The 23,393-nt window shown below is 39.3% G+C and overlaps 1 protein-coding gene across 2 annotated transcripts in view; it reads right to left on the bottom strand.

The window, feature by feature from the left end:
• Positions 1-23,393, bottom strand: part of RGMB (repulsive guidance molecule BMP co-receptor b) — a 115,799-nt gene that overhangs the window by 41,064 nt on the left and 51,342 nt on the right. For both annotated transcript variants that reach the window (XR_013924936.1, XM_080372451.1), the window contains exon 1: positions 1-23,393. This exon is cut by the window's left edge and continues 7,397 nt beyond it; it is cut by the window's right edge and continues 51,342 nt beyond it. The gene's annotated coding sequence lies outside the window, so the exon portion shown is untranslated.

The raw sequence follows: 23,393 nt of genomic DNA, 5'->3' as shown, positions 1-23,393 counted from the left end.
CACAGCTGACTGATGTCTTTCCAGCAGTTTAGCAATGAATGAACATCACGGGGAATTGGCAGAGGCTTGTCTAAACTGTGGGTACTTTGCATATTAATTTTAGCCAGTCCTGCATGCAGTGTAAATGCAGTCTAGTGAACAATGGACATGATATGTCATGGCAGTGCAAGCAGCCATGTGTCTGAGTGCACCCAAAGAAATCCTACAGTACATGTTTATAGCATTCAAGAGATGTATGTTGAAGTAGAGTGATGAGTTTGGACATAATTTTGAAAAAATGCTGTGGTAACTTGATGGAGGTAGAGACACCTACAAAAAGCCTGGTCTGTACAGATTTCAAACTTTCTAGTTTTGCTAATTCTTTCTTTATAAGGACCATAGAACTGATTGTTATCAACCTAATAAAAGGAACCAAGACTACATTAAGAAGTTCCTAATTAAAAATATGGCTGAAAATAGGAGTTGTGTAACAGAAGTATGGAGGAGAAACAGTCTTTGTTATTGGCAAAAAAGTGTAGCTATTTGAGACCTGAAGTCATTTGCTTCTCAGCTGTTAGTCCAGGGAAAGGTCTTTGGGGTCAAAAGCACAACGGCATGCCTTTTTATTTGTACATTATTAATGTATTTTGGCATGCAGCTGCACTTTTATACACTTTTGAAGTAGAACTGTTTTTCAAAGAACTGCCAGAAAAATGGGATATAGTAAGCAGGTGATCAGAAGTTATCTCTCACTTTACTTTGGATTATGACAATGCCAGATCTGAATTCCCTTATTTTTTTGAATATATCTCTAAGGAGATGCTGTGTGGTGAAGTACATGGTAGGAAAACTTGCCTTAATGACAGATAAACATGAAAAAGCATATTCTTCTCTTGAGCAACTGCACTCGGGATCCTTCTCCCTCTGAAGTGGACAGGATAGACAGTCTTTGCAACCCAATATTAAGAGGGAGTCTGTTGACCTGAGATTATGCTAGAAGGTTATGTATTTCTGTGCCTTAGTATAAACAAGTGAAAATAGTTTTGGGCCCAGAAGAATTACATTTTGAGATATGGTAGAAGCTGTGTGATTTTTTCTTTTTTTTTTTTTTTTTTTTTTTTGTTTTTTTTTGTTTTTTTTTTGTTTTTTGTTTTTTGTTTTGTTTTCTCCCTGAAGGTAACTTGTGTTTCATGCAGCTGAAGCTACCTTACCTTGGTTTTATGCTTGGAGTTGGATGAGAATCATACACTTGATTCTATGGTGAGTTCTGGGTCTGATAGGTATGAGGGACAGCTGCCGTTAAATGGGGGAATGACTAAATGACCCTTTGTTTGCCAATAACTGAGTCTGTGGAAACTGTCTAAAGACCGGACTGGATGCAAGCCCCAGAGCACTGGAGGTAGCATTAGCTGCAGTTGTCTGGCTGTGGGTGGAAAAAGAAGCCAGAGAGAACAAGAAAATCAGAAGAGAGCAAGAGAACAACCAGTGCAGCCCTGATAGAAAGCCAAAAGAAACCGAGCTGTCAGGAGGCCTCTGAAATGGAAGGACAGTCTTTGGATTCTTCTTGTTTGAGCCTACCATGGTTACAGCAGCAGGCGTTGTGCACATCACTTGTAAATAAACAAGACTGCATCAAAGAAGTAACTGACCCCCACCTTCCCCCCAGAGAAATCAACCTGTGAGGGCCCAGACACTGGCTAACCTTTCAGGCAAAAAAAAAGCAATTACATTTTAGATCATTGCCTCAGGGGCAGTCAGGGGCAGAAAAGTCCAAGATGGGCCAGAACAACAAAGAAATGACATAGATGCAGCTACTGCTGCTATTTCTTTTGTTTCTGTTCCTGTTTGGCCAAATGAGGTACTTTCAGTAAAGACTGAAATAATTTTCTACTGTAGATGACATCAGTCTTATGTTGCAACTACTCTATGACCAATGACCTAAAAAGATGAGCAACCTATTGTGTAACCTCCATTTAGAATTTTCCATCTTTCTTCTCCAAATTATATTGCAACTACTTTTTCTACTCCAGTCACCCTGATAGTCAACTTCAGAAGACAGTCTTTCTCTGTTTGTAAACATCAGATAAGCAATGAATATTATTAATGTTTTTTATGCAACAAAGTAAACATGTATATCATTCCAGTGAAATAGCACATAAAATCTTTGCAGGGAGCACACCTGGAGTGGTCAACAGGATTTGTTTAATTGTTCTTAAGCCTTTTGTAATTGACGAGTGTCATCTATAACCTTGAATGTATACAGAAGCAACAAATTTGCAGCCTCCACTAGCAACTTTCTCCGTTGCATAACTCATATTTTCATAGTCTTATCCATATCTAACCTAAATCCCATTACTTCTATTTTCATTGAAAGAAGCCTTCCCAATCCCAGATTATTGCTACCATCTATATATGACCATCAAAGAGATTAATGTATTTCCATTCCATCTTCTTGGTTTTGGATAGCTTGGGTTCTGTTTCCTAGAGTAACTTCACTTTATGATTTTCCAAATCTTTGGTTCTTTTTGTTAATATCTAAAATGTCTACAGTTTGCTGCTGTCTTTAAAAGAAAACTATTACAAAAATAAATTAACTGTTGTCTGAACTGAAAGCACTACCAAAGAAGCACACAAACCACTTGTTAAATATAACACTGAATTCTTTGCTTTCTTTTATGACCGATTGCAGTGTTAACTCAAAGTAATATGACCCCGGTGTTCAGTGCATTCTTCCATACTTCACAGCCATCTTGCTTATCATTTTATCTATCTAGACACTTTGGGTGATATCATGATGACAATTCTGGATTCATTCCCAGAACTCCAGGTGAAGTTCAAGTGACCACTGGGACTGGGACTTTCCTCTTTTCTTTTGCAGAAATAATACACTACCAAAATCTATATGCTCATAACATTTCTTATGATTAAAATGTAGGAGGGATAAGCAATGTATCGTATTTTAGCAGAAAGCAGTAACAGTAGTACAAATAGAGAATCCCTTAGTTAAATACGAAATAGGCATGACAAACTGGTTTGAGCCAGACTAGGCATTATGGCTGATATTCTCTATGCAGTCATGTCAGATACATCCTAAAATGGTTGAACTAGCTTTCCTGGAGCTATACCCCTTTGAGGAGGGAAGCATGATCTGGATGTGTTTATCATTGCAGTTCACTGGGACCATTGAAACAATTATGCTATTACAAGTTTTTCCTGCTTGTGCTGCTTTGTCTCCAAATGTTTCTGTTATGGGCACAGCCACATTGTGCTCAAAGGCTATTAAAACAAATCAGGAAGAAGGGAGAAAGAGGGTAGATTGGATTGGAGAAAGGCATGGAATTAGGGAAAAAAGAAAGCAGAAGTAGAATATGACTGTCTAGGAAGAAACAATATGTATGATCTTTGGTAGATGAGATTTATTGGTGAAGATCTGGTATATGGTAGAAATTCCCATCAGGAAAACCAGTCATGGAAACCTTCCTTCTTGCTTTGAACTTGGATGACCTGCACCTAGGGCAGGGATGTCTGCATCTGACTGTGCTACTATTCAGCGTCAAGTTTGGCTACCTGGAATAAATTATCTTTTCATTGCATCATAGCTTCCTCTCTGTCTTTCCCTCTCTCTTTTTATTGCAGTTTTATTGCTAAATCTAAGGACCTGTTAGAAGGCAACTCCAAGCAGAACTACAGGTTCTGCTGTGTGCCATGTGTTCTACAGTTATCATGTAATAGTAGATCTGCCACTGCCACTTGTATCTTCCTTAAAACTGTATCCTGACAACTGCTTCCACATGAGCATACCTACCTAGGCTTCAAAAGGGTTTTGCCTAGGCGTAAAAGCTTTCCTGCATAGATCAATTTACAGGCTGGGTACAAGCTAGAGATAAGCTCGAGGAACAGCATGGGAAACAAAGCACTATGGTGAACAGAAGATAGGGAAATCTTCCCTTTGACCACCCCAGAGCCATTACTGAGCCTCCCCCATTCCTGTGGTTGTTAACCCATCTCATGCTATTGAGTAGGATACTCCTATAGAGAGTCTTCTCTTGATACACAAAAGAGAATGGTCTCATTAGATCATTTCATCAGAAGTGATGACTTTACCAAGTGGAAATTCCTCGTCTGCACTCAGACTCAGAAGGAAACTTAAACATTACTCTGCTTCTCACTGTCTCACCTCCTGACAAATCATTGATCAGGAAATATGCACTTGCCTGAACATTTTGTATGTGGTTTTGGCTGCAAAAACAGTAGCTGAACTTTCAAATTGAATTCCAATCAGGAACACTGGAGGAGTACATTGCAAATAAAAAAGGGGCACCTGAGATATATTTTTTTGTAGCCATTGTTTTAATGGCACTGAACAGTCATTACCACAATGTTAATTATTTAGCACATTAAAGACTTAAAACTGGTTTATTATTGTACTTATTTTGGGGTAATTTATTCTACAAACAGCTTTAATTTGAGTAAAAGTATTTGAGCTAAGTATGTTTAATTGTTTTGATGCATTAATCAATGTGGGTTTGGTCATGGTAATTATAATAAGTCTGTTGCCTGTCCTTGCATTTTTGGGAAGCTTGCAAAACAATTTTTCATCTGCTATGACATCTGGAAGTCATACTAGACCTAATGATCACATCATTGAGTGGAGGAGCAAGCTGCTGTTGAGGAGGTGAGATAATGATGCATACCAAACAAATGACTGCTTTATCCTTCAAAATGTGTCTCTTTTTGCCCTTCACCTTTGGCTGCAGTTGCTGGATCCCACTTAGTCTGTGCACAGTTATCAGCGCACCAGGATCTTCCCATGTCAGACAGAGGCTGGGGCACCAGTGTCCAGTCCCACATGCAGCTTCCAGATTTCATCCTTTCTTCCTAACATTGGCCAAAGATTTTTCATGCTGTTGGGGCTGACCTGTACAGTACCTGCTCACTCACAAAGTAGTCATCCTGCGAAGTCTGAAGTCTTGATTTCACAGGGAGTGGTGATATTGGTTGGGTTTCAGGCTGGGAGCCCTCAGTTTTAGCTCCATGCAGGTACATTCTCTTCCTGCTTACAAACCAGCATTTCTGAGAAAACAGGTCATGCTGGCAAAGGTGAGCTTCAGAGAGTCAGCTTGTGGGTATCATGTGTGCCACAGATCACTGGTGTTGTCATTGCTGGTCGCCTAGCATGGATGGACCCCACTTCTTTCCTCAAGAGATGTGAACAGTCAGGATTTCCACAGAGTATTATGACAATCTATAAATGACTGCACTGGAACCAGGAATTGGTGCTTAGATTTCTTTTCCAGAGAAAAAGAGAAATGTGGGGGGAAAATAGTACTTGCTGGGTCTTGCTCTAGCAGGAGCTGTCAGGGAAGTTCTAGGGTGTAAAAGCTAGGCAGTGCTTCCTGCTCCTGGCATGTGCCACAGTCCAGGATTGCTGTATGGCACTAACTGACTCTGCACTAATTCACACACAGAGCTGCCAAACATGATCTCATTCATTCTTCCTGCTAGAGCAGTATGAATCTGTTATGTGCTCCTGCCTGACTTTAGGTATTTGAGTGGTTACTTAGAAGTCTGACCTTCTTCTGATCCATGGTGATCTGCACAAGGGGCAGCACGAGGTTGGAGTGCCAGAGAAGACTGGGAGAAGTAAATAAATTTTTCTTTTCATAAGCACTTTTACAGAGGCCCCCATTTCCCTTGCCAAGAACCAGTCCTGGCTCAAGACAGACTTCTTTAAATCCTCAGAATAAGTTACTTTGCTCCTGCTGCAAATGAAATTACTCAACTGAGCAGGATAGTAACCACTGCATTTTAGATCAGAGTTATGCTGCTAAGGGCTCTGCATTTCCTGCTGAGCTTCAGATTCTGAATGGAAACATTTTTTTTTGCTTTTTGATTGTGAACATCTCACAAACATCTTGAGAAATTAATGACACTGCAGAAGAAAGTAAGGAAATGCAATAGTTTGATACTCCACCAGAAAATTTGATAAGGATTTGCCATTTAACTACCTCATGATCTTTCTCCTTTATAGTATGAAGTTGGATCTGTGAAATGTTGAGCTTCACCATCTAAATAAAACCCATTGCTTATATATTTTCATTCTGTACTCATTATCTGAGTGCATTGTGAGAGCTGTATTGTCAACTAAGTAAAACACAGACGCCAGGAACTAAGAAAAATGTGCTTTTTTGTTGTTTTCTTCTTTTATTGAGATTTAAAAAAAACTGTAAAATTATTACTAAAATGTGGCAGCCAGGAGGGTTTTCTTTTTAAAAGTTTCTTAGAAAGGTATTTTAAGTTGGAAGAATTAAAACTCTAAAGCAATCTGACACACGGTACGAAAGAAAAAAGTCCATTATGTTAGTCTTTTTCCTCACATTACTGGCATTTGTTTGCAGAGTAGCAGCAGGTTGACAGAGTGCTCAGTGTTACACTTACCCTCCTGTTCATGGGTGTTAATTTTTCATCGCTATGCAACAGGTTAGTGACACTGAATTTCTGGTGTATTTTTGAGGTGAATTGCACCATAATTGTCTTGAGATATATAAACCAGTGACTTTTCTTTAAAACATAATGTTTTGAATTATTAATCCATTTATACAGCAACAGACAGTGCTTAGTTCTAGTGTGGATACCAGAACACACACAGACAGCGTATCTGTGATTGCTGTACTCTGGCTGTCAAGAAATGCTCATCTAAAATAAGGGGGGAAATATAGCTCCAGAAATTCTATTCTAAAATAAATATTTTTGCTAGAAATCTACTTTATAACATGCTGTGAGAGAGGACTAGCATATAACACTGTGGCATCTGATTAAGCCAGGGCATTTGAAAGCCCATCATGCTTCCCAGTGCTGTTCTAGAAACATTATTTGCAAGCAAGGAGAGGTGCTTCTTCTGTTGAGGTCTGCATGAACTAGGCTAAATGTGAATGGGGTTTTGATCGTGTCTGTTTCCACATCTAATCACACCTTGTGCTTTGGTAGGCTTTCTGAAACTTTAGTAATTTTTGAGCTCAATGAATTCAGGGTTAAATGGTTTATTTTAATTCACCGGTCACATAGACACATTAGTTCATTGTTTCTTAAACATGATCTTTTTTTCCCCCAAATTGTGTTTCTCTCCCTGTTTGAGAAAGGAAGAGATCTGTAAGTGCATACATAATGGAGAGGTGTCTAACTCCCACCAGCTTACAGCACAAGCCAGCCCTTATCACTGTCCTGGAAAACATTGCGGGTCTAAATGAGCCCTCTTTGTATATACCATATGAGGAAGCAAAAGTGATAGATGGCCACTTCTATGCTGTTTTTGTAAGGAAACAAGGTTTACACAACCATACCTAGTGTGAGGGGGGTGTGTGTGCACATGTCCCTCTTTCCAGCTAACCTGCGAGCTCACTGGGTATGGCCAAGCAAATTTGACAGGGAGGAAACAGCTCAAAAATGTGAACTTCTTGCAAGTTTCACAGAATGAGGCACCCTGATGGGCAAGGAACCCTCGTCCATGCTGCCATAGAGAGAAGGGTGAGTGCATGGACCAATGCTTATTAGATGTCAGAGAATCCCTATAGGGTAGAAGACAGATTTGAGGGGCAGTAGAGAGCACAGCCTGAATACACAGCCATTATGAAAGCGTCAGTCAGTATTTCTGTCTATGTACACATGACAGAATACTTTCACTGGCATAATTTCTTCTCTATGTTAATGCTTTGTAATACGGGCTTTAAATTTCCACCAAGTTTGTGTGGTTTCCTCCAGGCATGCAAGCGCTTGCTTCATTCCACCTTAAAAACTATATGCTCAACTTAATCTTATTAAGTTTATGCCAAGGGATCTTTTTTTATCACTCTCACCATCTGTACCTTTATTAGCAACCTCTCAAGGAAGGATACTGTGAATGATGTCTGAGAAAGTAGTCACAGACCCTCCTCTGTGAAGAAGCTGGTGTGACCCAAGCAAAGACCCAGGCCTGCCCACCACACACTGTATGTGGTGCATAACTGTGAAATCACTGTAATGAACAGCCTGGGATTTGGTTGCTTTTCAGCAGAAATAAAATTATAGTAAATATTTTGGCTTATACAGAACTCAGGGAATCTATCTGTCTTCAGATGGAGAAATGAAATTGTAATTTTCACCTCTGGCATCACTTTCATTGAGTAATAACCACAAAAATGTTCAACAAATTATGTTGGCTTTTCTATTTATTTCCTTTGAGGCTTACTTCTCTTCATGCATTTTGAGGGGGGGAACACAGGAGGCACAAAGTGTCCCCCATTATCAAGGAGCTCATTTTCTCACCTCATAAGCACATCTACCAGCCTTGATGGACCTGGAAGTACAAAGTGGAAGATCCACAAATGGATATAGAAACCTCATTGGTTTACATAAAATCAAAATCTATTTTGCCCATGTGGGAAGTGTGCAAACTGAATTTGCTTTTAGCTCCAGCAGTACTCTGGCATCAGACTGGGGAACTGCTTGCTTGCACCATTGTAGAAGTTCTCTCCTTTCCTGATGCTTTCTTTGTACTTTCTACCTGCAGTACAAGTCAGTAGGAGCATATAACACGTTTTGATCCAATGGTCACTGGAAACTATGCCAGTGCCACGTTATAGGCTCCTGTTGGACACATTGATTTTTTCTGCTAACTTAAGACTGTACTGTGATCCTATTTTATGCCTTGTTTTTCATTAATTGCTGCATCTCTGGTATTGCCAAGCCTTGTTGTCAGTTTGGGGATTTGGAAAGGATATTTTTCACTAGTGCAAATTAGCTTATTCCTTATCCATTTGGGAAAGGATAGGTCATTTTGAGGATTAACCTACACTCATCACAATTCTGGCATGTGCCACAGTGTCTGGTAAATATAGAAGAGTACCAGGTGAAGGTCTTTGTGTCCTTTTGGAGTATAAGAGCATTAACATGAGGTTGTTTGAACAAAAAATGATAAGAGCCAGACTTTAATGTTGTGCAGTATTCCTTTTGCTCCTGCTTTCAGTCTGAAGGGACAGGTTATGGCTTCCCACTGCAATTACTGGGGAAATCCTGGAACTGCAGGAAGTCTGTAGCCTCTGCACCTGCAGGTTTTGTTCACAGTGCTGTTGAGAACCACCCCACAACATGTGTTCTGGATGATTGATGATTACTAGTGTTTGTTGATACATTTGTAGGCTCAGTGCAATTTTCTTATTGTCTCACTGTTACTATATTCCTATCTTTCTTTTGGTGAAGCTTATCAAGAGCAGTTATAGGGATTGTATAGTTATTATATATAATAAAGTTGTTCAGACTAAAACTTTTTCTCTTTTTCTCTTTTCTTTCTTCTCTTTCTCTTTGATTTTGTATTATTTTTTCTTTTTTTTTAATTGTTCTCTTTGTCTTTTTGTAGAACAATAATAATATTCTTTTGAGGATTTTTTTTGTCTTCTTTAAAGCAAAAGATACTGAAAGACTGAGTTTTAACCAACTGCTTCTATAAATCATTTCCAGATTCTTCTGTTCTCCTTTCCATCCACATTTGCCTTTGCTTTTCTTTCTTAGTTTCGCCACTGTGCCCTTAATTCCCTGTAATTACTCTTGTTTCCATTTTCTGTCACTTGATTTCTGCCCTTTTCAGGCTTTCTTTTTTTCCCAGTTCCTTGTTTTTGAACGTCTGTTGATTTCTCAGTGAAATTCCTACTCCCTTCCCACAGTTCTTGCCTTGTGGCTTTTTTTTTTTTCCAGATCTGATCCTTGCTGTATTCAGTTTCGCTTTCCCAGTTGTGCCATCCCATACGTAACCCAGATGAGCCCAATCACAGTTCAATGGCTGAAGTGTCTGTACACTGCAGGGGCTCAGTGATGTGATTTTAGAGCAGCACTGGTTTTTGGAGATGTGTCTGTTTCCAATTGCTACAGCTGTGGTGTGGCAGGGCATGGGGTGGGAGTATGAATGGGGGTGGATGCCAGGTGCAGCACATCAAACACATGGAGCTGTCATACAATGCCCTGCATCCCATTTGGCCTGTTCTCAGGCATCCTAATATTACCCAAGGGCATTAAATTAGTGCCTCGGTGTGCTGCAGAACAAGATTTTCCCTTACTCAGCCATCTAGGGTGCTATAAACCATCAGTCCTGTGTTAGGCTTCCAAATCGCTAATTGTTCTAAAATACCTCTGTTTTAGCATGGTTATCAAAATAAAAAATGTTAATGTGTTTATCTCTGTATGTGTATTTTTACCTGCCCTTCCTCCCACATGGTTTCTAAACTTTCTGCACTGTTTCAACCTACTTAGTAGAAAGGGATACGTTACAAAGATACAAATTCCTTTAACTTCAGATGGGTTTTGAGGAACAAAGGAAGAAAGCAGGCAAAAAATACTCCCTGGGAGGAAAGGCAGCATTGTTTTGCTATTATGAGGTGCTGCAGGATGTTTACAGAGAGAATGAGAGAAGAAGAGAAGGAAGACTTGCTTCAACAGTGGGAAAAGCTTCATTTAGTACTTGTACATTATTAGACAAGAGTGACTTAAAGACTTCAACAGGGGGACTCAAATCTGTCAGAAACTAGTCTGTCATCATTTTACTGCTTCTAAAGCTACTTGTTCAAAACCGGACTGTCCCTTGCCTTTCTTCACATGTGCACAGAGTTATTCACAGTTTACAGTGTTTAATGACACAGAATAGGCTTAGGTAATGAAAGGACTTAAGGAACATTGTTGTCATTAAGCTGTATTACATTCAGAACAGCTGGACTCCAGTTATAACGCTGAAGAAGTTTGTATACTATAGAAGACCAAAGCAGATGCAGCCTGGCTGGCAAGAAATGGAAATAAAAGCTGGGATATGGGAAGGTAACAAAATGTGTCTGTAAAAGCTGTCCTTAATCCTCCTTGCACATCCCCTCATTTAAAATTGAGTACAAACCCTTGTATGATTTACATAATTCATGTGAGAGCCTTCTATTTTTTCTATTGTGATTTTCTCAGAAAATACACTGTATGTATACCTGCCACAGGAAGATGAGTAAACTCAAGCAGGCTTTGGAATAACTCACTTTCCCCATTGGCCTCAGCTCTGTGGCCTTAAAAAGAGTTTCAGTAACAGTGCTCACAGCAAGATACCTCTAGACCTTTCTTGCTGCATTTGCAGTCCTAGAGTGTTAACCCAGCATGACTCTGATACCTACCAGTCACTGAAACTTGCCAGTGTCTGTGCTTCACAGACGTGGGATGCATCTATGAAACCTCTTGATCTTTTTTAGCTATTAGGAATTATTTGCATGAAAAGCACCTGTTCAGCTGTATATATTTCTCAAGTTCAGTACATTTTTGTCTTACGTCTCCTTCAAGTCACTCTGTGTGATTATGCGTACACCTATTTTCTGTTTACCTGAGCCCTCAGACTTAAGAAGACAACATAGGGTTTTTTTGCCATTGTTGGACTTATAGAAGGAATGAAGTCCAGGAGCATGAAGTGATACTGAATTCCCCTGCTAAGTTTCTGGGCAATTTCCAGACTTGAAGCTATCCTTTCCCCTTGCTCCTCCCAACTTTCCACCTCCAGTCCTTGGTCTTGTTTTAGTAAATGTGGACCTGCCCTGCACACACCTTCTCCTTCAAAACTTGGCATACTGGATGAAGATGGTGATATTCAAAATGCTGTTTCACAGCTTCTTTAGCTGGGAAAAGTTATTTTGTCCTTGTGCTTGCTTAGGCATCAGAGTAAATAAACAACTTGTGTAGTGTTCAAAGCTCTGGACAACCATGACAAGCTGATTAGTTAGGTATCAAGCCATCTGACTTCCACTGTAAAATTAACTAGCTGCTAAGAGAATTAGAATTTCATAGAGTTAATGATAATGTCTGAGATCTACTTCAGGAAATGTCACATGATTATCTGTATTTTCGCAAGCAGAGGATTTGGGCTAAGGAGACTCTTGCCTTTATTACTTTTGTTGGTGAGAGAGATTTGCTTGTATTATTATTATTAATTTTTTATATGATTACATGTCACAGTAATATTGCCATGGTAATTTGCAGAAAATTATTATATGGTACAAAAGAAGTAGTGAGACAGCTTTTAAGGTATATGACAGACTAATTCCAGAGATTCCTTTGCCTTTAGCGCTGCTGTAGCAAGCACAGTGACTCTATGCATGATCAAATGACCTTGTTTTCCAGTGTTTTCTATTAATATTGGGATCACAGGAAGTGATAACATAAAAATAAAACAGAAAAAAACATGTTGTAAGTTCTGTTCCTGCAGATGCAAATATATGCCATGTTGGGTTATGATGCTAATTCACTCCTTTGTTTATGTTTACGTTTAAATTACACTGATAGTTACAGCATTTCCTTTGTGATTATACGCAGCCACTGTTGAATCAGGTCTTTACATTTCCATTTTTCTTTAGCTTCAGTTGCCAATATTATACTGGTTTAATAGTTTACAAAGTTGCATAAGTGGATGTTGTCCTACTTCTTTATCTACCAAGGAAACTGTGTCCAGCAAATGCTGTTTAGTTACTGTTGCTGTATATGTAAAACAATATTAAGTAAAGAAAATTAATTCCATCTCTGAGTTCCAGTCACTCACAGCCACCTCAATTACTGTGTTGCTGTAACTGTAACAACATTTGGGAAAATGGGAAGCTCTTCACATTTTAAATCACCTTATCTGTCTACACAGTTTAAATTATATTGCCATGGGCAAGCCCAGTGGAGTCTCACCTCTTCCTAGCTATAGAAGAAATGAAGAAGTTTAAGCAGCATTACAGCACATTTACTTCAATCTATGTTATATACCCAGAGCCTTGCTTCCTTTTAGATTCAAGTACTTAAAAGCACCCGACAAACTCCAGTAACTGCCAAACATAGCACAGAAAGATTGAAACTTCCTACTCTCCCATGTTTTCAAATCTAACCATCAGATCAGAAATAAGTTGGATAGCTATCCAAATCAACAATCTGGAAGATACTAAAGTACCCCATAACTTCTGGCATTAAATGTTTAAAAAATCAGCACCCACATCAGGTTTCATACCCACACATGTATTTTTAAAATAAATCATTATTCTAAAGTAAGTTGACTGAGCCTTGCTGGCCAATAAAAAACAAATCCCAAGGGAACAGAGTAGAAACCTGTCAGCTTGTAATAATACCTGTCAGTTTGTAGCACCCTCCCTGAAATAACCAAACTGCTCCTAATCCAGACTCACTGTAAATTTCCTTGTCTGGATTACAGTTTGATAGAAAAATGTGATTCATATTCAGTTATCTCTTTCTATCCTTGTTTCTTACCCAGTCCCATCATTGTAGGACAGACACTCGTGTTTTAAGTCTTGTATTTATTTATGTAATACCTTTCGGAAGACGGAAGTAATAACCTCATTTTACTGATAGTGGTCCTAGAGAAGGTAGGGTTAATCTCAGCCGAGTGTGGCCACCTGGAGGTAAGATGTCTCACATAAATTAGTTGCCTCAACTCTTTCTGTGGCCAAGGCAAACAGCATATATTGGGGGATGGTTTGCTCTTTTTGTGTTAGAAAGCTATTTCAGAAGCGTTATGCCATCCTGTGGAAAGGTCCATTGGAGCTTAAAACAGTACTTGGATTGAACATCCACCTTTTTGATGCATGAAGTTAGGTGTGGTGAATCCATTCAAGAAGACTGAACTAGGCTGAAGCTTGAAAACAGAGGTCAACAAATTGTGATACTAAGGTCTTCAGCACCTTGGGCTTACTGGAATTAACAAGATTCTCTATAAAATGGAGAAAATGGAGTATCTGAGAATGGTTTTCACAAAACAGCGTGCTGAGCCTGGGACCCACCAATCTTTGCAAACTGAGAAAACCTGGAGGATAACACAGTGTAAGAAATCATCCTCAAAAAATATCAAACCCATTATTTTAGTATGGAGGTGTGAGCATACTTACTTCTGCTGAGATTGCCCAGCCATGGCTACTTCTGTAATCTCCCCTCAGCTGAGGGGGTAGATCTAGCTTGTGTCATTACAACACTGAGCCCAAATTAATGTAACTTGACTCTCAGCATGGGTGTCTGCATGGACACAGGATTGTTCTAACACATCTAACATCATCTGAGTAGAGCTGGCTTATGCTTGCCTGGCTTGTAGTGCAGCTGAAGTGAGAAGGTGTTGGCTGTACTTGTCTATATAGCCAGCTTTGGGTTTCCAGGTATGAAAATTTCTACTTTTGTATGGGCTATGTCATATTAAATTTTATTCCTCTGTTGCAATTTCAAAAATGCATCAGTGATCTGCCATGGATGAATATAAAGCAAAGAATAGGGACTGGTTTTCATTATGAAAGGGATCCAGAATGTCTTTCAGGTTGTTTTTTTTTTTTTTTTTTTTTTTGATGTTTGACAAGAGTTAGTCCTGGATATTGAATCTTCCTTAATGTATGCAACATGAAAACACAACATGCAACTGAAGAAAACCAATTTTTATTTGTTGCTTATTAGTATTGTAAAGTACATTTATATGCAATTTCTTCTTTCCAGTCCTCTTGGATTGAACGTGTCAAGATCCATTTTCCCTGTTTATAGAATGACACCAGTAACAAATGATTCTTTAATTTTAAAATGGTCTCATCTGATCAATTAACATTACCACTCACTGTAACAGTGTGGCATAGGTCATGAAGTTTGAAATGCTTCTCTTTGAAGAAGTTGTTTATATATTGAAGGCCTGGTGTGCTCTTTGTGGAATGCAGTTGGTGAAAAATATCCTTTTGTATATCCGCACTTGTACACCCCAAGTTCCCTGTGGCAAAAACTTTCAACTGATTCTTTAAAGATCTTCCACTTTGCATAGTTTAACAGTGTTTTAAAACTCATGGATGGTGTGTGATTTGGAAAAAAAGAAAAGTGCAGCTTATCCCTGGAGGAGAATTATTAAGAGTATCTGCAAGAGAAGATAAGTTCCGTCATGTCAGGGTATTTCTTGAATATCCAGAGGTAAACTTCCCCTTGAGTTTGTCTGTCATTAAGAAATTAACAGGAGGAATATGCAGCCCATCTCAGGTGTAACTAAAAAAATTGCTTTCAGGCTATTTCTTTTTCCAATCTATTTCCCCTTTCTATTTCATATTGCTAAGTTCAGTCAAGATCCTGTCACACATCACAAGCATTTGTGGTAGTTCTTTGTCTCGTGAAAAAAGAGAAAACTTTGTAAAACACAAAAGCGAATGTTAAAAACAAAATAGCACTTCTACAAAAGCGTAAACTTCCTCAATTTAATGGGTTTATTAGTGTCACATGGTACTTTTTAAAAGCAACTGATTTGCAGAGACATTAACATCTCAGCACACACTTCTGATGATCATGTTCCTGATTAATTTGTTTCTTCATTGTTGATTTCAGCTCCAAGATTTGAGTAACATCATATACATTACAAAATGCTGGGAAGAATGTGTAAGAGTGTGAGGAACGTGATTACCCCTTGACATGGGAAATGCAGAGAGAATGAATGTGGTGAGGGAATTTCATACTAGGAAGGTCTGTTAGTGTGCCTACCTTGCATTCTGCCATGGAGTGTTAAACTAGGACCAGTTTACTTTACTGTCAGCCCGTGCAAAGACATAATTCTGTTTGTGCGTGTGCATGTGTATATGAAAGAGAATCTGTCAGAGAAGAAAGACTTTGACAACTGCTGCAGCAAGCCTTAAGGAAGGATAAAAAAAACTTTCTTTGGTATAGGTATGGTGTACTTTGATGGGCCTTCCCTGAAGAAAAAGCACTAGCAAATATACTTTATGTTACCAGCATCAGATAGGATTCTGTCAAACAGTTCAGATACATGAGTGTTAGTTACCTTTACTTCCTTCTGTTATATCAACTTAGCAATTTTCTGACCCTGTATTTACATTACGTGTCTATGCTTGGAAGTTTACCCAGCCTTTATTTGCTCATCACAATTTTCTTCTAGTCATAGAAGACATATCTGGATGTCTCATTTTGCTGTAGGGAATTGACCAAAACTTGTGAAAGGAAATTCCCATTTAAAGGTAAAGTCCTAGAGATAAAGTAGTGGAAAAGTCATGAACACCAAAAACACTAAAAGCAGAAAAATGCAAGTATGTGAGCCTTTTTTTAGTATCTGAGACTTTTTATATTTGCATATTTAATGAGTTACAAAAAGTCTAAATATAACCAATTATATTCTACTTTCAGATTGTATGTTATGCATTAGAAAACATTACTGTGGATATTTCATGGTACGGATAAAGATTCATGTACTGTATGGATTACCACACTACCTCCTACACCACACAGTACTTCTATCCCAGGTTTAAGTACAGCAGGCATCATGGAAGCAAGGTGGGGCTAATAAGGGTCAGTTTCCATCTCCTACAACCTCTGTCTGTGACAATATATATGGTTCCTCAGGAAAAGCATAGCCAATATTCAAAACAGAGGGAGACAAACTGATTCCTTTGGATTCTCCTGTATTAGGAAAGTTTATGGAAAAAAAAATCCAAGAAAGAAACTCTTTATTTTATCAATCATGCCTAAACAGAATAAGAAAACAGAATATGACTGTAAGAACGTCACCTATGGTTTGCTTTTGCTTCGATGCTGTCCAAGAAATATTTATGCTTTTTCCTGTATTGAGGCAACTCCCACCCCCTTTTAATTTTATACTGTTCTAGAAGAATAATTTGATAGTCATAATTTGTGTCCCCTGAACCTGTCTTTGACTTTGAATGTTGTCACAGCAAAGGTACATCTATGTGCTGCTTTTGTAGGCTGATAGGGGCTCACCCTGCCTGCTCTCCCTGTGTTCCAGAAGCCATGTAGCTATCTTAGTGCAGGGCTTGGATGGGTTGCTCTCCATTTTCTGCCTCAGAGAGGCTTACGCTCACAAGATCCGTGCCATGGCAACACCCCTAGACACAGAGTTTTGTTCCATACTGGCTGGCTTCTGGCCGGATCTGAGCAGAGGCCGAGTCCTCTCATGTTGAGCTACATAATATGTGAAGCTCTGCAACAGTCTTAGGTGTTTGTGATGCTGTTTTTACCAGTTAACTCTATAAACAGCTTGCCCAGGAAGATGCTTCACTAGAGGTTGTGGGAAAATTATTTTGGTGGGGTGGGGTGGGGAACTGGAGAAAACTGGGACCTAACAGAAGCATAGTATTATTAGTGTTATAGAAAGATTTTTAGGGTAAAATACAGCTATCAATTTCAGGACGGTTGGCACGCAGGGAATCTAGACCACCACAGCTCCCCAGGCAGCACACCCTGCCAGCTCAGCACCCTGATGGGAGTGATGGAGGCTGGAGTGGAGTGGAGACCCCATGGCCAGGCTCTGCTGGGCTCCCTGCAGGAGTGGGAACTCGATGGCAGCACACAGCTGGTAAGCTGTAGCAGTTGTCATATGAAGATTCTATGAGAAGATGTCTGTTGCTGAGCCAGCCACTGTGACAAAATGACTTTCCTCATGAAATAATCTCATTGTATTACCAACGCACACCTCCTTCTCAAAGTTATCTGCTTCCAACGAACTACTGCACCTCACTGGGCATGTGATGCTAGTCAGTAACAACATGTATGTCTAGAGTCACTCAAGTGCCACCTAAATGTGATGGAAATGGACTAGTCCTGGACTGAAATAAATCTAGATGGGGGGGGGAACTGTTGTCTAAACTCCCAGACTACCCAACTCTGATTTAGTGTTCACAAAGCTAGGCCAAGCTGACTAACTCTCTAAAGTTGTTAAAAATGAAGGGACTTCTAATCAAGGGAGTCAGCCTTGAGAAGGATGGGAAACAAAGAACAGATAGTGAAAAGAACATCATTATCTAAGTTACACAGAGAGAATCCTTCAAGTGAGGAAGGTTCTGGCTATGAGAGGGAACAGGATGATAACCTGTTGCAATCCACTGACATCAACAGAAAATTAGTTTAAAATAAGACAAAGAGAATTGTGGTAGTGGGACATTGTGACCTCCAACTCAAATAGTCCCCCTGACAGAGGGCAAACCCCTGTTTGAGGAGCATGTGTAGTTAGTAGAGAGTTTCAGCAGTGCTGTCTGAGGATACGTACTAATTTGCATAGAAGCAAGAAACTTGTAACCAATCCTATGTATGATGAACGAATATGCAATGTACTATGAAGTATAAAAAGCGGGCAGATGAGGGGAGAAGTTAATGGAGACTCCATCGTAACTTCTGGGATCAGTGAATGGGCTGAACCTTCCTTCTCCCCCGTAGGGACATCTGTTGGATAAGAACATTGTCTTATGCATGCTAAATAACGAACTCATTCTAGCTGCCATTAGTGATTATAGGTTGGTTGTGTATCACTTCAAACTTGTTTTTGCAGTCACTATCACGAGCAATCAAAAACCTTAATTTCTCACAATTTTATATTAATAGTGTTATTCTGTAAACTGTTAATGTTAGTCCTTCATGTGTGCTAGCAGTCACCAGTAGCAGGTAACATCTGCTTTGTTTGGGTCCCCCTCACGCTGCTGGTGCATTTCCCTGAACAAGGCAGCCGAATTGCCCTCCGATCCAGCTGGACTGTTCAGTGAAGGGTCCCTGTAACGGGGTGCTCACAGACTGGTCCGGCACAAGGGTCTTGGCTTTCCTGGGTGCTGATAGACAGATCAAACACTAGGGGATGAGAAAATCTCTGCCATCCCACGCCCCCACCGTTTCACATGACAGAAGTCATAGGACAACTTTCCTTTTTCTTACGATCTAATGTTGTCATACTGCTATGGACTTTCTCTACTGATGTAAAAAGCACAAAGAAAGCAAGATACCTGAACAGTGTGACATAGGAAATTGTGTCCCCTTGACTAATGCTGAGTAATAATTCATTCTACAACCATGGCCATTGATTTATAGAGCCAGATTATGTCAACCTTTCTCATGTTGGCTGACGTAAATCAAGGCTAAAACCAAGCAGTTGTAGCTATAGTATGTTCTCATCAACTCCTCTAATGCTACCCTAATAGCATTTTTTCAAGCATTCAAACACTCAAGCTGTTACAGGAAAAGTTCCCTTAAAGATAGAGAGCTTGTAGAGGGTGTTGATAGATGAGGCAATTCTCTATTTTACAAGTCTGAAACTGTCTTCAAAGTGCTTAGGGCTGATTTTGAAATTTATTTCTCAGAGAATACACTTACATACAAATAGGTTTTTGTAGTCGATAACTGACAAAATTTAAAAAATAAGCTGATGTGTATGCAATGAAGCCTTCTAGATAATATTGCCCACACAATGGGAAGGAACATCACAGCTGACATCCCCTGGAGCAGGGGAGCCTGCTTCTGCTCTAGAGGGTTGCTGGGCTAACATACTGAAGAAACTTGTTCTGTTCACAGTCTCATAGGTAAATGAACAAGTCAATGATTATTCCACATATATATTTCCTCTATCATACCATGGATTACATCCTCCTACTATTAATTATTTCCAATATTCTTATCTTATCAGAAATGTAAAGCTGTCACAGTGCATGTCTGGTTATGTTAGTGAGTGAACACTTCTGCCTAAGAGACCTCACCGACCCATATAGAGACCTGATGTGCTGTAGAGTTTTTGTCATCTGTATTGGATTAGAATCCTACCAAAGCTGGTGTTTTCTAAGTTTAGATGGTGATTTCCAAGGTTGGATATAAACACAGACATTTTTCACTGATGTTTTGATATTGCTTTTCAGTGCAAAGCATGAAAAAACAGTGCAATGTGTCAAAAGCAGACATTACAGGGGTTATGGATGAGTTTCAGTTCTTGGTGCTGCATGGCTGTATCTACTGTAGTGGTCTGCAACATAGTTGAAATTGATCTTTCTGAAACATCAGACTAATTGCAGAGAAAGGGAATTCAAGAATCTCCTAGATGGAGATTCCCACTGACAACACAGCTTTCCCTTAAGCTTGCCAAAGAAAATTAATAACATCAAATGGATTATGTGCTACTGTAACATTACCTTCCTCTGTCAATGTAATCACTGCACTGTTCTACCCGCATGTACCCTGCAGTGCAGTTAATGTACTGTAAGTAGGAGTCTGACCTACTTTTCATGGCCAACGCATACAGTATGTCACTTGCCATACAGACTTCACATTCCTGCAGATCTAGAAAGATATGAACAATATTGTCATGCATAGACAAAGAAAGGTAAAATATACATGTGTATCTGTGGTATGTGTATATTTATACATGGTTGATCTTTTGTTTCTTTACAACAAAATATTACATGAAGTTCCAATTACAATGAGTATCTCTTCCTGAAGATGTGGGCACGTATGTTCTAGCTGTGTGTATGGAAAAGGAGGTTAGCTGCAATAATCCTACCACACTTAAAACTTAAACGTCAGGGTTTCCAACAAAGCATCATGTGACTGAGCCATCAGATCTGATCCTGGTAACAGCTAACACTTGACAATTCAGAAGAAGATGAGCACATCCTCCTCCAGAAACCTGATTTCACAAATTAGGTAATGCTCTGGGGCATAAGAAAGTACTTCAATTTATGTAAATTAAGCTTGGTCCCAAATTCATTGAAGTAAATGTAAAGCATCCAACTGAATTTATGGTGTTTTGAGTTAGGATTTTAATGGCTAGGAAACTTAAAAGCACAGTTCCTGTTCAGCGTTTACAAATATGCTTTGAATTGTATTTGTAGAGACCTGTATGTTCTTTTATTATAGTACATTTTAAATTTACTCAGAAGGCAACTTTTCTGAGGTATAGAAGAGAAAGTGAAGACAAAAATAACGTCTCTTAATATCACTTTCCTCTTATGATTTAAGTTACCACAGTGACTGCAACTTCAACTTGTTTCAAAAACGGTGTTGCAAAGACATCTTTCTTTCCCATTGAGCTATCATTGAGAGTAACTTGCTAGGTATTCACAACCCAAATAGGAATCCTCTGCATTGCACTGCATATTTCCCTGTAAATAAGATGTAACATCCCCTGTGACAGATTGTTTCTATCCTCCTCATGGCTTCTAATTATTCCAGTATCTTGACACTTCATCTCTGTTCTTTGATAACTGCCCCTCCAAGCACTGTTTTGAGCCATGTTATAGCATTAAACCACTGACCCTGCACCAAACATGCAAACAGACAAAAAAAGACAGAAACCTAAGACATTTATAGAGGGCATCTTATACTCAAAACTGTTCTGTGAGTGTTCTGAAAAATCTAATCAAACTCAGCTGTAAATAGATAGGCAGATGCTCCCTGCCCCTCTGACAGAAACAGCTGTACAGACTTCTTGGAAGCCCTCTTTAAACCACAGCCTGAGCAACTGAGTTTTACAAAGACTCATTCATCATCAGAAGATTAGAATCCTCAGTGTGAAATTCTTGCAGTTGTTAGGTTAATATGGGGAACACTCATCCACACATGCACACAGATGAGAAATCTGCCACTGCTTTTTCCTGTTCCCTGGGCTCCCCAGGGCTGGTATAACAGCAGTTGCCAGCTACGCTTCTTACCCAGCACTGTTGGACCAGTTGGTTCAGTCCAAACTGTGAAAGGGTACAGACGTTTTATTAGCATTTAGGAAGAAAAGCACTGAGTGAGATTTCTAAGGCGTTCGAAGAAAAAGACAAGCAAAGATGTCCTAAGGAACACAGACATATCACATTACTCATCATGTCTAGGGAAAGCAATACAATTCCACTGCCACTTGTAAGTAGCCATGAGATTGTCACGTTTGGAATCCTAGACATGGGACTGGTCCTGTAATCTTAAATCCTGGCTTAGGCAAAATGCAATGAAACAGGTGGAAAAGCTGACAGAAACCAAGACAGTTGTGCATCTGTACAAATATGGATTTCTACTGACTTTCCCACTTTGTTATCCTCAAAAATATTGAAGAATCTCCCTGCCAAGAGTTAGTTGCTTCCTCTGACTCTGTAAACAAGTTTTATGGACAGGGAAGAAGAATCACAGAAGTATGAAGTAGCCCAGTCAAAGTGGAAAAGGAAATCTGCAATAAGTGGAGTGGTAAAACCAAGATAGGGAGTACTACACTAGTGTTTTGCCTTTGAGGACATCTTTCCTCTGGTAAACAAGAGAAGTAGTAAGAGAACAAGCTGTAGAAAAAGACACATGGGATTAGGAAGTGTAATGAGAAGAACCAGGGAAAGATAAAGGGAAACTAGCAGCAGAGAAAGTACCTACTCAGAAAGAAGTTACAATGATCAGGATGCCAATGGGAAGGAAGAATTTCATTAAAACAAAACAAAACAAAAAAGTCTTGGATGTAAATATGATGTAACTGGATACATCTGTACAACACGATCTAGGCAGATGTGAACTTGCTTGTCTTGTTCTCCTAGCTAAAAAAATGACCATGTGACAGCATTAATATCATGCAAATAAACTGTTCAGAGGCAGGCGGAAGACAGGGTACATTAACTTAAATTCAGCACTGTCATGAATGCAGTCATATGGCTTTTTTCCAGGTCCAGGGAATGAGACTTGGCTCTTGTTGGCCTGGAGCATCATGTGTAAACATATCTTAACTTGATGTTAGATGTTAAGTTTTGAAAGTACTGGTCTGGGAAAACCACCTAAATCTTTGCTTTCATTTAGGAATGGATTGGCAACATCAAGTATTTTGATATTGTAAAAGTGTGTTGAAAGAAGAATCTCTTAAGCTGTAAATCTGATTTTTGCAACCTGCAGTACCAAATCTGAAAGCCATGAAGGTCAGTCTGCTTCACTGTTCAAAGTAGACTATCAGGTTTTGACAGTAAAATATTTGTCCAGATCAAACACAGAGGAAATCTGCAATCCATTTAGGCAACAGTCTTACAAGAAAATTTGTCGAAATGCGTATGGACTGTTGGAATGTCTAATATCAGTGATACTTCTAGGTGGGTATATCCTTTTACTTTTGATTCTTTTTGTACTACCAGAAATCAAATGCAAGACCCTATCAGAATCATTTAGAGGTTTAATGACTGTGCTTTACCACAATGTCCCATTGGGGCAAGAGTGGGAGAGAGGAGTAACTCATTGTGATAGTTTCTGTTCTTTCAGCTTTACTGTGCTGGAAACAGAAAAGCATTAGCCAGGAACTCAGTGCCACATCCTCATAGTAAGAAAGACTGAAAATAATGTCTTTGTTTTTCAAGCAGAATTAACACTGCATGCAACGACTGATTGCATCTATATTTTTCAGTGATGAATGTGTGGGGCAGTATCATTCTCTTGCACACATAACTCCCCTGGTAGTCACACTATTCCTCTCTAAAGCTGAAAGCAGTAAAACCTGAAATTAATTGGTTTTGTCCTTCTTTTGTGTTTGCTGGAGGAGGTAGCTACTGTCTTCACTTTGTATTCAAATAGAAACAACTAAATGGCATATTTGTGGACCAGGTGCTTTCAGACAGAGAAACAAAGGATGATTTCGTACTTAATCATGAAAG

This window comes from Falco punctatus, assembly GCF_963210335.1.
Source record: "Falco punctatus genome assembly, chromosome: Z".
NCBI lineage: Eukaryota > Metazoa > Chordata > Aves > Falconiformes > Falconidae > Falco > Falco punctatus.
Note: the sequence above shows the minus strand (reverse complement) of the source record. Positions and strands in the feature narration are given on the sequence as shown.